Here is a 16,316-nt window from a genome sequence, read left to right on the forward strand (position 1 = left end):
CAGTTTTGCAGATGAACAGACTTGAGCTTCCTAAAGGTGACATCAAGTTCACCTAGGCCAGGATTTGAATTTTCTGAATAGAGAGAACACGGTCCCATGGCAGTCTCTGAAAGACTCCATCTCTAGGATAAAAAATGTAGTTGGGGGAAAAGAAAACATTTCATTTAATACCAAGAAGGGCATCAAAACCAGCCCAGTGTACACACTATTAATCACTCCCAGGAACTCCGTCCCGGCAGACAGTGGATCCTCTCTCTCCCCATCCATCACACCGGCGCGTCTAAGCGAGACCAGTCACAGCAGCCAAAGAAACCCTTTAAGATACACTTAGAAGTTAATCTGCATACACTGCCAGCTCTGGAGACGGCAGGGAGCCTATGCCTGGCTCACACGCTTTGTGCAAACCTGCCCACTGGGGACAAACACTTCCCCCCATCTTCAGACCTTAAGTGCGGGCCCCCTGCACTTCGACTCTGCTCTGACCAGGTCAAGGCTGTGTCTCCAGGGGTCATGTAAAGAAAGGAACGTTCAACAGGGGCCCATGTGAAATTTACTAGGTGTAGAATATAAATGTCTTGACACAATCACACAATAACTAAGAAAATGCTGTGAAGGCTATGTTAACCAGTTTGATGAAAACATTTCAAATTACATATAAACCCAGCACATTGTACCCCATGATTGCATTAATGTACACAGCTTAAAAAAATTTTTTACTACAATACACATAACGAAATTAAAAAAAAATAAGAAAGAAAGGAATGTTCTTCCTACTAACCAGTGAGCAAGCCGGGCTCTGAGGAACGTCCCACACCTGGGAACAGATCTGGTCCTGTCCCTCTTCAGAGCTACGGTTCCCTCACCCAGAGAGTGGACATGATACTCTGTCTTCTGGAGATTTACTGATGATACTAACAGTAGGACTTTCCTTAAAGTTAGGCTGAATCTGGTTCACAAGGCGTGAAAGGCTCTTTTTGCCGAAGGGAACATACCTTGGCCTTGTTAACTCACTTACAGCTCTTCCTTCCCCTTGAAGGAGAAGATAGAATAGAATAGAATATTCTTTCAGATAGAATAATTGTGCCTGGCTCACAGGAAGGTGCTATAAGTGTTCATTTCCTTCCCACCTACAAAATACCTTTTCCATAAACATTGAACAGGTGTTAGGCGCTGGCCCCGTTCTACGTGCTGGGAACATGAGACATGCCAAGACCCAGCCTGCAGGGACTTTGGGGTCCGGTGGGGTTAACAATCAGTCCATAAATGCAGATAATCTCAAGGTAACGTGTCAGGAAGAACCTCTGGAAAGGGACCCTGACTTTCTCTGCTGAAGTTTGGTGAAGGTCTTTGAAAGGATATGGCCAGATCTGAATCTTGAAGGAGAGAAGCAGGAAGTCAGGTCACTAGAGGGCGGGAATCCAGGCAGATGAAACCACATGGGTGCAACGGCCAGGGGCGTGGCCAGGGGCAGGTGGGAATGGAAGGGCTCAGTGTCACCAATGTAAAGAAGAGAGAGAAGGCTGCTGGGGGGATGGGGCAGACTCGTGGTGGGACTTGTGCACATTCCACAGTCTCACCCACCAACTCTTAGCTAGCGTCATTCTCCCCGTCAGGCTAACAGCAGCGCATGGCGATGAGGTGGCCAGCATGGAGGCGTTCTCCCAAATCTGGCTGGACTCAAAGTGCTTTTCTTTAGTAAGGCATCTTTAGCGTGCTAGCAATATTTCATATCATTTGGTGAAACCACGCTTATCTTTTCGGCTCTCTCCAAAATTCACAAAAGGAATAATTCTATATAATCGATTCGAAGGAAGCTCCCGGGCTTCCTTGAGATTGGAATGAGATGCTTTTAAAATGGCCCACGACCATTTTCAGTGTCAGGAAAATATTAAAATGATGTTAATAATTAAGTGGCACAATTTACATTTCAAATGTGTTGAACTCATGGCATACTTTTACTAACATCATAAATATAATTTATTGGCTAATTTTCTCCTTAAGCACAACTTTTAAAATAACTTTCATTCTTGAGCTATAGACTTCCCTTGTGCCAGACGATTCTCACTCAAGGATTAAACGAGAAAAACACGCGGAGGCATAAAGCATAGATTGTTATTTCATTACATCAGACTTGCTGTTTAAATAGAACCTCGAGTTAATTAAATTTTATAGAAAAAGAGGATTCTTGGGCCATAAAATTAAAAATAATCCTAATAACCAGATGAGATTGAACGTCTGCTATAGTACCCATTTCCACAGGCCGCCTCCTCATGTTAACCCCAGGTTTTTTTTTTATTTGCAACCTAATAAGCCATGCTTCAACGATATTATTGTCCTACTAAATCATTCTAAGGGCCCCAAGAAAATAAAACAAATGATTCACATTTGCAAAACGCTTTACAGTTTGTAATACACCGTCGAATAGCTTAATATGTCTGATACCAACCGAGCCCAGCAAACCCAGCAGTGCGTCATTGTCCATATTTTACAGGGGGGCTGAGGCTGAGGTTAAATGACTTGCCTGTGATCAGTCAGCTAAAAGCAGCAACAATGAACTTGACCACCACACCTGCCAGCTTCTTCTTTATCTATCCATCACTTTAGCAAAACTAGAGTCTAGCTCTATGATATTCTCTAACCAGTGGCCAGGGTTCCTAAGACGTCTGCCATGATGTACTTGACATCGTTTGAAATTTCATCTCGAGATGTCTACTGGCCATAGAGCAAGGTGGTTCCATTAACTGGCATTTCCAATGTCTTCTGGTAGGGAGAGAAAGGGCTGGAGATGGCGGATTTGGCCCTTGGGCATCTTTAGAGGTAAGAAGAGTGACAGTGGAAGCTGCCAAGGGCAGTGACAACAATGAAAGAAGCTCAGATATTTAGAGTCCCTCAATATCTCCATCAGGTCTGCCCCCCCCCACTTATTCTTAGATGTGAACGAGTGATGCCTTCACAGTAGTATCTGGGTCAAGATTAGTTCCCTGCTCGTTGTTTCAACTAGAATCCTGCAACTGGACTCCTGGGCCTTTCTAGACAGAAATTCTGATGGAGCCATTGTTGGAGGCTGAGCCATCGTTTGGCTTCAGGAGCTGCCTGTGACCCTTCAATTGGCAAAGATAAGAGTGTCCCCTACCACGCATCAGCTACTGTGCTGAGAGCAGAGGACACAGAGACCAGTAAGGCACAGTCCCGTCCTCTTGTCATGAGCTGGCTGTTTTATGGAAAGACAGATTTACAGAAACCATTCAGGTCAGCATTACAGAAGAGAGAAGAGGCCACCTCAGGGCCTTTGCACATCCTTTTCCTCCTTCCTAGGACACTCGTTCCTTCCCCACTGCCCATCCCACCCATCCTTCAGGACACAAACCAGAAGACTTGTTTTGTTTGTTTTTTTCTTCTGGGAATTATTTCCCAACTCAATTCATACCCCATCCCATTGCCCATGATATTCCCAGGTCAGTGATTCTCAACCTTGCATACTAAAATCACATGGGGAAAAAATACTGGTGCCTTATCTCACCCCTACACACTCTGAATTAACTGGTGTGGGATACAGCCTAGTCACTGGAACCTGGCCAGCTCTGCTAGTGATTCTAATTTGTCGATGGCCCTTGACATTGAGGCTTCCCAATACCATGTATCTAGGGGTGAAAATATTCTGTGTGTTAATCAATTAACAGACATTGGCGGCAACCAGTCCATCTATACCAGGACATACCGACTGAATGGCCGTCTTGCCTGTTTTCTTATTCCCAGTGGTGCACTTGGAAATCCCGTTTATGTATCTGGATTCCTACTATATCGTGTGACGCCACAGCGTGTTAGGCTGGGCAAGGCAGCCCTGTTACACCTCACCCCGTGCAGTGTTGTGTTACGTTATTACCATGAGCTTTGTTAGGGCAGGGACTCTGTCTCTACTGTTTCTCCAGCATCTATCAGAATGCCTGGGATATGTGAGAAGTTTGAAAAATAGCTGTCAAATGCAAAGATAGAGAGCCACGTCCTGTCCCCCCAGACTGCGGTGTACACGCACACACACACGCTCATGTATGGCAGGGCCCCCTGACAGTCTTCCTGGAAACACCACAATAGGCACCCAGTGGAGCAAAGCAGAGAGGTTACCACTCACGCAGGCGACACAGAGCTGGTACAGAACGCATGAGAATGAGCAGGACAACCTTGTTAACAAGAAACCTCAAGGCCTTACCTTTGTTGCCTCAAAAATCTCATCAAAGTCCGTGGGCAGGTTTCTGTTCTGTAACCACAAGGCAGGACAGATGAGCATGAAATGAACGATGGGATGGTGACACCAAACAGTTAACCAGACAGAGCCCTCTCTTTCTTACCGGGGTGGCCGCAGCGAATCGTTCCTCAAAGTCCTCAAACGTACGGCCGTTCTGAAATGGGATGATGAATGGGGATGAGGTGCGTGACACGTAAATAACATGGATTTATGAGCTTAATGATGACAGTATCTACGGTCCGCACGCCCACGGTCTCAGCTGTTTGTGAAAATCCTGACGTGTGTTTCCAGCGTAAGCACGGTTCTGATTAGAGAGTGCGGCAAGGGTGAATTTGTAAGCTGAATGTCCATCTCTCTGCCAGTACAGACATTCTCCTGTCTGCAGTTATAGACATCCTCCGTGGCTAGAGATAAGACTGGGATGTTTACACTTGAGATTTTTCTTTTAAAAGGGAAAAATTGTTATCATATGCTTTAGTGAGACTTAAGTCTCTGCAGCAGCCTCCGCCCAGCTAGTTTTGCACGCGGCTTTGTTCACGGTGTCCCCTCTGCTAGAAATGCCCTTCCTCTCATCCCTGCCCGGCAACGCTCGCTGCACAAAGTCAGCTGACAAGTCACCTCCTCCATGAAGGAGGTGAGCCTCCACCTCACTCTTCTGAACTGAAAATCCTGCTCTGGGTATTCTGTGACCATGCAGCCTTTATTCCTGAGCCCCCGGCAGCTCACAGAGCTGTCTGGCACACAGCGGTGCTCAAACATAGATGAAAGATGCCCAGGCAGGCGCCATGACCCACTCCTGGAATCTTAGCACTCTGGGAGGCTGAGGCGGGTGGGAAAATGCCTGAGCTCAGGAGATAGAGACCAGCCCGAGCAAGAGCAAAACCCTTTTTCTACTAAAAATAGAAAAAATTAGCCTGTGTTGTCGTGGGTGCCTGTAGTTCCAGCTACTTGGGAGGCGGCAGGAGTTTGGGGTTGCTGTGAGCTATGATTCTATGGCACTCTAGACTGGGGTAACAGGGTGAGACTCTGTCTCAAAAAAACAAAACAAAAACCCCCCAACCAAAACAAAGGAATGCATAGCTTGCAGCGGGCCTGATCTATTTTGTAAGCTTTCTATTCTATTGTTTGTTTTACATCTGTAGGTAAACACGTATCTATATCTGATAGCCACACATGTTTAAATAACCATGTTTTGGTCTGTATGTGTAAGCTAACGTGGATGGCTTCCAGGTAGTTTAACATTAATATAAATCTGCTAAAACGGACATTAACATGGAGTCATTATGCATGAGCAGAAGCGACTGCATCATTTCCTAATTTGGAGAACAGCTTGGTGTTGGCAGTGGAGGAGCAGAGGAACTGTTAGCCATGGCCTCATAATACCACTCATTTGCCAGAAATCACTTTCACCCTGTCTGTGGAAAATGTGACCGTTCTGTCCCTTAGCCCTAGTGACAGGAGGCAGAGCCGAGCAGGAGAAGAAACCTGCCCGCGTCTGTCATGGCAGGGCTCTCCGGCCACTCACCAACCACCTGTTCCACAAGGCACTGGCTCCCCACGCCTCAACTGTGGTTTGAAAAAGAAGAAAACCTACCGCATTAAATAACCACATAGATTATGAATGTTATTATTATTTAGCCAGAGGTGGGGAGAGCTGGGGAGACAATATTAGTCTTCGTGATCCCTGAATGTATGGCGTGGCCTGAAAGGTTAAGGTTATGTCGCTACATCCTTCATAAATTCACACACTCCTAGGGATTTATGGCAGAGCCTCTACCAACTAGCTCAGGGTCATAACTTTTAATAAAAACATTTTTTAGTGTCCAAAATCTCATTACATCTGTCCAATATAAGAAAGCAAATGGCTTCAGAGCATGATGGATGAATTAAATAAATTTGAAAAACAGCCTATGGTAGAGTCTCATAAAACCCCCACCATGTCCCATAGAATGAAAATGCAGGAGGATAACCAGTGTCAGCGTGAGCCCGGTGACAGAAGAGGTGGCCTTTGGTGCAGCGTGGAGCTGAGGTGTGATGAAGTGATCTCCATAAATTCAGATGAAGCTTGGGCTGGGTGGGTGAATAAATGCATCTCTTTGGAGTCACACAGATATGGACCGAGTCCTGGTCGTGCCTGCCACGGATGTGCTGGCCACATGACCCTAGGCAGGTTGATGAGCCTCAGTTTTCTCCCTCTCTCTCTCTTTTTTTTAGACAGAGTCTTACCCTGTCATCCTGGGTAGAATGCTGGGGCATCACAGCTCATAACAACCTTAAACTCCTGGCCTCAAGTGATCCTTGATCCTCCTATATCAGCCTTCCAAGTAGCTGGGACCATAGGTACCTACCACAATGCCCAGCTATTTTAATAGAGACGGGGTCTCATTCTTGCTCAGGCTGGTCTTGAACTGCTGAGCTCAAGGGATCCTCCCACCTCAGCCTCCCAGCGTGCTGGTATTACAAGCGGGAGCTGCTGTGCCTCGCCAGTTTTCTTGTTTTTAAAGTGGGCTTGGTGACATGGCATTGTGTCGGGTTTACTGAGCAGATTAACTGAGATGTGAGTGCAAAGTCTGGTTTGGTGTTTAGCACCCTGTAGATGGGCGAGCAATAGTAGCTATCATGAGTATTGTCTCACCCTATTTTTGGCTCATTGTAGCAATACACATGCACATACTTTTAATGTTAGGAAACTGTTATTATGTGATATTAGAGACAGAAAGGGGAAGAAGAAACACCATTTGCTGGAGGCGTCTCGTTGGAAACCAACTCCACCCAAGCCCCAGTCTCTGCAGCAGGATCAGACTTCCCAGACTTCCCAGCCTTACCCTGAACCCTCAATCCATTACTGAGTCCATCTCCCTAGCTCCCGGCTGTAGCCTTGCCTGGTCATCTTCTGCCCATCCGTATCTTTTGTACCTGGTTCTGTGGTTCCCCTCCTGTTCTGAGCCTGGCTGGGTCATTGCTCAGAGCTCCTTCCTCCTGTCTGGGTCACCCTTTGGTGACACCCAGTGTCCTGCCTCCAGCCAGTGGGGAGACCTTGCTGGCCGGTGAGTACACATTTCCCTGGTGGAGTCTTACAGGCAGGCGCTGATGAAACACTCCCCAGGCCCCAACTTTTGCTTTACCCACAATCGCCACTGGAGTTTCAATTCATTTATCCTAAAGTCTTTCTGTTTTGCCTCTTAGATAGCTGTGTTTACCCATCTCACTATCACAGCCTGCACGCAGCTTCACATCCTGCTCTGGAAAACCCGACGCGATGTCAAATCCCCTCACAACTTTAGCTTCCAGTGAGAGAACTGAAAGAAGCGATTTCCCTGTGTTGTTTCAATACAGTTCGAGTCTTCGTTAAGACATGAGGGTTCCTGCAGGGAGTTTATCTTCCTGTAATCTTTCTGCGGCAGTGGGAACGCCGTCATTCCACAATTGAGGAACATAACTAGGAAGAACCAGATTCACGGGACTCTTGGCAGCAAAAAATGACAGTGGATTAGAAGGGATTTGGGGGTGAAAATCTCAAAAAGGACGAAGGGATGAAAACATACATGTGGCTGCCAAATCAGAAACTCGCCGTGGCTCTCCCCCGGCTGCGTGACGTACGCCATTAGGAGAGCCTCTGCAAATCCTGGGCTGCCAGGCCCAGGCCGCCAGGTGCTGGGATCCTGTTGGCCCGGCATCAGGAGGTTTTACGAGCACCCCAGACGATGCTAGTGTGCAAGGAGATTTGCACATCACTGTCCCGGGGAATAAACTCCAGCAGGAATCATTAGTGAAAGTTCCTGGGAAAAGGGATGCCATCTTAATTGATTACCAATCTGATTAATTGATTTCTTTGACAAACGGTCACTGAGTGCTTTCCACGCACCGTGTCCTGGCGGGGTGCTGGAGACACTGAGATAAATAATAAATGGTCTTTGCTCTCACCAGAGTGGAGCCATGATCTATAATCACCGGAGCCCGGGGATGGATAGGAGTGGGTCTTGGACCCCACAAGGCTTCTAGATTTAAACACAGAACTCAGTCCAACGGTTCCACACTAAATGATGCATTTACTGCTTAAACCTGAGTATCTATCTGTAAAAATGGGAGTAATAGATCTGTAAGATTAAAGGAAGAAAAGTATGTAATACACCAATCCCAGGGGTAGATTCTTTCTTCTCAAAATACAGACAGCTAAAACAAGAATAAGTTGTCTCTACATAATGCTGGTTCTACAATAAAAGTTTAGAAGGAAAAAAAAAGAGAGAACTCAGACCAAGGCTGCAATAGAATGGATTCCATGATCCATTGAGAAGGTTCAGGAGAAATGGATTAGCTTAAGTGACTGGTAGCTGCACTATGGTGGGTCCTATGGAGGACGCCTGGTGATTCCAGGCTTCTGATTGCACGCTACCTTTCCCTGGTGAATGGTTTAACCAGCAAGACACAGACTAACGGAGACTAACTCCCTCTGGGGTATCTTTGCCAAGAGTAAACAGCAACTTTCCTACTTCTTGGCAGGCAGAGATGGGAAAACTCTTTGTGGCAACTGAAGAACAAGGGTGGGTGACTTCAGATGGGGAAGAGAGATGACAACATCAATGAATGGTCTCCAGAGCAGCTGTCGAGGATGATGCAAAGGTCTCTATCTGTGCTGTCCAATACAGGAGTCGGCAGCCACAGGTGGCTACCCTGCACCTCAAGGTGGCTATTTTTATAGTATAGGTGTAAAAAAAGATGGCTAGTGTGTGACGGACGAGATGAATGTTAAATCTTATTTATCTTTAACTAATTTAAATTTAAATAGCCATGAGTGCCTACTGACTACTGTATTGTACAAAACATCTCTAGGCAAAATATACTACAAAATAAAGTCCAGTTGACTGGGTGCTTTCTAAATACGAGACATATTCCTTCCTTCTAGACTATCTGCTATTCCTGTATTTGTATTGACTGAAAATTGCTAGAGGAGAAATGAATTCTTTGCTATGTCTAGACAATGTCATGAAGTCAAATTCAGTTTGCAAAAACAACAGCCTTACCCACTGCACAGAAAAGGTTTTTCTCATTGCCTGGGCCAAACAGATGTGGATTTTCTTTGAAAAAGAAAGTTAGGATTCATGTTTCAAGGGGAAATCTCTCAAGTTTCATCATCACTCAAAGTGGAATCCCATTTAATGCCAAAATGTGCCAGGCCTACTGGGATTTGGGGATCTCTGATGTTCGCTGGACCTAGTGCCTTGACCTAACAGAGGAATTGGTGCTGCTTTGAGGTTTTGTCTCTGTAATGATAGAAAAGTTACCTCTAATTACTCCAATTGGCTTTGCTCGAGCAGCTAATAGCCCTCCCTCCCCTGGCTTCCCATTCAGGAGGGCCCCAAAGGTTGTCCAGAAGGGTAGAGGGTGAGGGAAATGCTCAAATCTTATAATGAAGATTATATCTTTCCTCGAAGTGCCCACAAATGTAATACATCTACAAATCCTTAGACAGTATTTATACCTGACTTCCTAAAACCCAGGATGGTCCTTGACACGGCCTTTCTTCATACGCAAAGGGGAGGTCAGCATGGAGCTACCGTAAGGCATTTATTTGCTGGCACCTCATTCAGGCCCGGCAAGAAAGACTGAACCCAGAAGACAACATCCAAGGTGCAGCGCTGACCCCATGGGCTCATGTGAATGACAGGGCACTGCGGTAGCTAAGAACTCTGCCTCTGGATCCTAGACCTTCCCAAACTTTCATCTCCTGTCGAGCAAAGCAACTTGTTTGCATTTTAAAACACTAGAATCAAGATACTTTAAAAGTGAGAAATGTGATGATTTTAGGAGAGGTGGGTGGGAGGTGGGTAGAGAGATGTGGGGAACAGTAGCTTTCAGTTTAAACGGCTGCTCTATCACTGGCATCTCCTTGGATAAACTTCTTTATCACTTGACCCTCAGTTTTGTCCTCTGCAGAACAGGGATCTACTGCTTACAACACGGGCTCAGGGAGCAGCAGCCGTGGGAAGATGGGTGTATGCAACACCAACAAGGCAGCGGGCAGAGTGAAATCTCACGGGATGTCAGTTTCCTTTACAAAATTACAGAGGAGGAAGGGAGACAAAAAGGGAGGAAGGAAAAGAGGGAGAAAAGTCGGGGAATTATTGGCCTGGTAGGTGAGGGCAGGCAGGTGCCAGGCTGGGGCAAAACTTTGGGAAACATTGGTCCAGGGAAGCGATGAAGTCACCTGGTGGGAAGGCTGACGATCTGTGATGCTCTTCACAGAGCAGACACCCAGGCAAGCAGGCTCCTTCTCCTGGGCCCATCCTTCCCGTATGTGCCACTAGCAAGACTGGACTACCCGTCCTGTCATCCCGCCCGCCCCACCCTGGTATCTTTCCCACCCCGCTCCCTTTCCTCCCCTTACTCCTATTTTAGAACTCAGATGGTGACTCCACTGATTTCATGTCCAGACTTTCTAAAACCCATCCAATATTTTCTGGAAAATACACACGGGGATAGGGTTGGTGGGATTCCTTGCAGGCAGCTGGTGACCAAGTGAGAGACGATACTAATAGCTTAGATAGGTTTGATCACACTGACACACTAGTGGTGAAAGGAAGGTGATGCTGACTGTGATGACTGAGAAACGGTGATGCTGGGGTTCAGGGAGCTGGTGGTCGTCACAGTGACATCTGTCACAGGACTGTGCTATCATCATTCATTCCCTCCACCTCTAGTTACGAAGCATCTATGATTTAGTACGTATCAAGGAACACAGCCTTGTCCTTCTATCACATAAGGGAGACAGGACAGGCAATTATCCTACAGTTGGTGTTATCCATGAGATAATTCAGGTCAAGCCTTTAGTATATAATGCCTGGCTCAGAATAATGATGTGATTCACACTACTACCGTGTTTCCCTGAAAATAAGACACTGTCTTATATTTATTTTTTCTCAAGAAGACACATTAGGGCTTATTTTCAGGGGGTGTCTTATTTTTATTAAGTATAATACAACAATCTACATTTATTTAAATAAGTTAAGCCATCTTCTTCTGGAACGTGACAGGGAGGGCCAACCTTGTTGGTGGGGCTGGCGCTAGTGATGCGTGAACTCCTTTCCCCTAGCTGTTCACATGTGTACAATAGGATGCCTGAGACCATGGTTACCACACTCGCATCTGCGCAAGTGCAAACGGCTCGGAGAAAGGAGCTGTGGCAGATAAAAGGTATTCCAGTCTTCCTTACCACTCCGTGCCAAAATGCAGGGTGTGGCTGCATAGCCACGCCCATCACTAGGTCTTATTATTGGGGTAGGGCTTATATTTAACAAATGCACAGAAATCCTGCTAGGGCTTATTTTTGGGGTAGGTCTTATTTTCACGGAAACACGGTATGGTCCTTATACGCACGTGGTACCCAACCCAATCTTACGGGGATGGGAAAGCTGGGTGCAGCAGTTACTTGGATATGGTGGTGGTAGTGATGGAGGGATTTGATAGTGGCAATGTTTTTGTCACAGGATATTGGGCAGTGTTCATGAAAAGAGAGATGATGACACAGCTCCTTCTGTAGTGATAGTCAAGAAGGGTCCAGAGATGACAGTTGAGAAGAAAGACTTGAAAAGGCCGTCTTAGTCATAGCACTCTCTCCAAATACCAGAAGGGACAATTACTTACACACACCTAGAAGCTTTTTGGTCCTAATCCATGAGCTTATCCCAAAGATGTGACATTTGACAAGGAAGATTTTAGGATCTAGTAACCCTTTCCTTGCTTTAGCTTCTTTGTCAGGGCAAAGGGTAGGCTGCAAGATGGCTTTGCCACTTTAACGGCTTTTCACGGAACACACACATCTGTACAGGTACCAATGTACGTGGAAAACTAGAAACCAAAGGGGAACGATTTCCGAAAGCTTGCAATTATTGGTATTTAACCATCTCTTCCTTTCTCTTTTCCTTAAAAAAAAATCTATTATTCTAGTTGCACATTAGCAAAAACTCAAGGATTTTTCAAAAACTCCTAACAAGACTTGGCATCCGTTCAGTACTTTGAAAAGGGAGAGAATTAGAATCACAGTCATGTGAAATTGGCTGCTGTCAGCAAGATGACAGGATCTCGACACCCTTTGGGGGAGGAGGGCAGGGCAACTTCTCCGAGAGTCAGTCATCTTTCTCTGCTGATGTGCCTCTCTTGGAGAGGCGACCACTGTGGTCCAGATGGCATCCAAACGGGAACAGGAAATATTGGACGGAGTTGAACTCAAGCAGGAGTAGCAGGGGCTCAGGCTGAATGCAGAGCAAATCACAAACGGAGACGTGTCGCAGCAAAGGGAAAAATAGTCAGGAGGCTTTGCCTGCTGCTCTGACAGCCGTTCCATGAAAACTGTTTTTCCTTTTCTTCTTCAGAGGAATGCAGATTTCACACACTTAGCAATTCATTTCCTTATTCATGTCTTCGTTCCTAGATTCGATTCTTAAGGCATTCATTTTTAATTAACAAACTTTTCCTGAATGCCCACTCACGAACAAGGTGTGGTGCTAATACCGCGGGGACTCGGATGCTGTCCCATCTCTGCGTTGGAACAGTCATGTTAGGGACAACTGGAGAACACTAAATCAAGTGGGCGTGGGAGGAGTTTCACAACAAAAGAGCCACACTGAGCTTCTCCTAGAGCGCGTACCCCTGCACCGTGGCTGTGCCACTCACAGGATTAAAACTAGCTCCACATAACCAAAGCAAGAATTCTGTTTCCATGTGGATGGGATTTTACTAGATTTTACTCATCTCTTAGATTTTCCTTTGTTGTGATGCTAGGGGAATATTCAACCACAAGACCCTGCTGCAGATCACCCAGAATAAGACCACAGGTCACAGTTGAACATGGCGCCTGACACACAGTGAGACCACCATTAGTGTCTGCTCATCTGGTCCACAGTTCAGCAGTGTCCTTTAGGAATATGATGACTTTGTAGCAACTCCTTGATGGTTTTTTGAACTGTTTTATAAATGGTAGAATTGCACAAGAGAATTAGAAGAGACTGTATTCAGAATCGCTAACCCAAATCAGTCCTGTGTTTATTTCAAATGAGTCTTCCAACTTTCTCAAGAACATATAACGTTAGTGGGAGATTGGAGATGACGTGACCAGTTCCAGGTTCTCCATCTGGTTCCTTTCCGCTGTATCAGGATTCCTCCCCTAGTTGTACAGAGTAACAGGAGATGATATGACGTCAGGGCAGAGATGCCTGACACAGGTGTTACAGTGAGGAAACTAAGGATCCAAGGAAACCTTGGCTTGCTCATCTATAAAACTCAGGGACATGCTACTTCCCAGAGCTCTGAGGATCCAGGGAGACAATATTCACTAACAGGAGACCTGGAAGGCAGCTGGAAGGTGTCAACACCAGAATCTATCTAGAAGAGCATTACCTTCCACTGTTGCTGATTGACTGTACAACTTATAAATACGGCAGCCCCTCCAGTGACCACCCAAGGGACTGTAACAAACTGGTCAATTTACAGAGGTGGTCAACATAAACTAGACCTACTTACTTCACTGATATGTACATGTGGCGCATGTCCAGTCTATAAAAATTAGGTCAACTTCGGAAGGTGGTCAATGCCGGGAGGTGGAATTTTATTTGTTCACACATCCCTTGGATTTCCCTCTGTTGTGATATTAGGGGAATATTCAACCAACTATGGAAGATCCCTGTAGTTTAGTGGTTCTCAACCTTCCTAATGCAATGACCCTTTAATACACTTCCTCATGTTGTATAATTTTTTGTGATAACATCACATGGCTCTGAACAGGTCTCTAAGTATATTCTATACCCTCTGGGCCTGGGCATATGATAGTCCCTCTGACTTGTTGCCATTTCTATCCCCATTCATTGAGAGAACTATAATGTATCTCTAGAGATTCAGGTCCAGTTCTACTTCAAAGCTTTCTCCGTGATTTTCAGGAGGGGTTATGATCCTCTAGGCATGTGATACACGTCTGGGTACAGTGACTGATTATCTTATCTTCTCTCTTTTCTCTTCTACAAACTGTGACCTCATAAGACATTCTAGTTCCCTGTATGGGAAACTGTCTCATTCACTTCTGTTTTACTAATACCTAGACAGCCCAGTGCCTAGCACACAGAAGGAAACCATATTAAATTGTTGCATTTTTAAAAACAGAATGAATAAATGGATGAACTTGCTTATATAATAGAATAGACAACAGAACAGAAAGAAGGCTGGTGATGGCATGACTTATTATAAAGCGGGTATGGTAGTCCATATGGTGTCTGCAAAGGCTTGGCCTGTATGTACACATGTACACACATCCACAGAGACTTGGCATTGGCTATTACAAACTTCAGAAACGATGACAGGTCCAGCCCATAATTTGACCAAATGGAGTTTTACAATTAGGACAAATGATTCTTATTTTAATTTCAAAGAAATACTAGGGAGAGGTTTCAGAAGAAGTCATAAGAAGACATGTGGGCTGCCCTTCTTGGCTTCTAGTATCTGAAAGGCATTTGCATCTGATTCTTCAAGCTTGTCCCATGAAAGCCATCAGTGGTTCCAGGGTGGCAGCAATCGGAAATGCTCTTCACTAGCAGAAATCTCGCCAATAGCCACTATCTGATCTCATCATCTCTTTGGTTTCCAGCAGTTGGATCCCATGTTTTCCAACCTCTCAAACTCAACCCCATCCAGAGAACTTCTGATCATCCCACATCCATTCTTCTCTTGTCTTTTGCCCCAAATTCTAGACTCCACGCTCTGCTGCCCTCTGACATCCAATCATTGATGAAGAAATGCTGATTCTCTAGAACATACCCCAAGTCTGGCTGCCTCTCCATCCTCTCTGTGGGATTCTCTTTTACCAAGGCCTTTGCGTCCAGTCTTGCTCCCTTAAGTTCACCTCTCAGTCAAAGCAATGTTTAAAAAGTACCTGTAAGGTCTTCCATTGCACTGGGCATTATATCCAATTCCTTACCACTGCTGATGTGACCGTCCATGCTCAGGCTGCTTCCTGTTTCAGAACTCACCTCCACCACCCCCGTTCCCACTGGGTGCTCCATTCATGATGCACTACTGGTGCATTCCTGCCTTAAGACTTTTGCCCTGGTCTTTCTCTGTTTCCAACACTTCACTTGGTTAGTTCCTTCTCCTAAACCAGACTTGGGCCCAGGAGTCACTTCCTGGGGGAGACCTTCCCTGACTATCTCTGACACAGGAGCATCCCCCAGATCTTTTCTTGGGTTTTGTTCTGAGTACTCACTGCTCTGTTTATCTTGTTCCCTTGTGGGAATACCTGGGTCTGGGATGGGACGTGGTAGACTTCTACAGAACCTATGCCTAGCACAGAGATGAACTCACCACGGACATTGCTGATATTTGCAGAATGTGTGCAGTAATGAATGCTTGAACAGAAGAACATGTAAGTGGCCAGCAACTGGTTCTAGGAGGTGCCTCCAGTATTGCGGAAACTATAAAATTATAAGAAAAAGACATTGTGCACGTACTCTGGGGACAAGAGGACTCCACGCTTGTTACTTTGATGTCTGTATTCTGGCTTCTTTTCCTGCTTGTTCTCTGGTGTTGACACCTTCTCTCCCAGGAACACATAGGTCGGGGAGGAGGACAGCATAACTGATGAGACCTTATCATGACATCAAAAGCAGAGACCCTCTTTGCCCACATATTAGCTGTGTCTGTCCTCTGAAAGACCTTTTAATGAAGAGTAGTCTGTATCTCTTGGGTGAGGTCACAGGTGACTGAGATCATTATTTCTGGTTTTGACAAATCCATAAAGAAGACAAAAATAGTCTATCTTGGACTGAAGAGCAAGGAATGGGTCAAACAGTAACCCTAAGTCCTTTCCTCTTCTTGTCCAGGCAGAGTCACAAAGGACAGTAGTAGTAATAATGACTGCGGACGCTCAGATGGAACTTCCTCTGTCTGGGCCAGGTAGGAAGAGCTTTCACCTATTCACTCATTTAATTACCACCACAAATGCAGATGACTATACTCATTTTCAGAGGAGGAAACTGAGGCACATAAGGATTAATTAACATGCCCACACTCACACAGCTAGCAAATGGCAGGG

General features: G+C 45.6%; 1 protein-coding gene across 1 annotated transcript in view; it reads right to left on the reverse strand.

Annotated features, from left to right (window-relative positions):
• The window catches only part of DAB1 (DAB1, reelin adaptor protein), a 303,539-nt gene that overhangs the window by 15,644 nt on the left and 271,579 nt on the right, over positions 1-16,316 (reverse strand). The window lies entirely within an intron of this gene.

Source organism: Otolemur garnettii, unplaced genomic scaffold, assembly GCF_000181295.1.
Source record: "Otolemur garnettii isolate 467f Iridium unplaced genomic scaffold, OtoGar3 scaffold00066, whole genome shotgun sequence".
NCBI classification, from domain to species: Eukaryota; Metazoa; Chordata; class Mammalia; order Primates; family Galagidae; genus Otolemur; species Otolemur garnettii.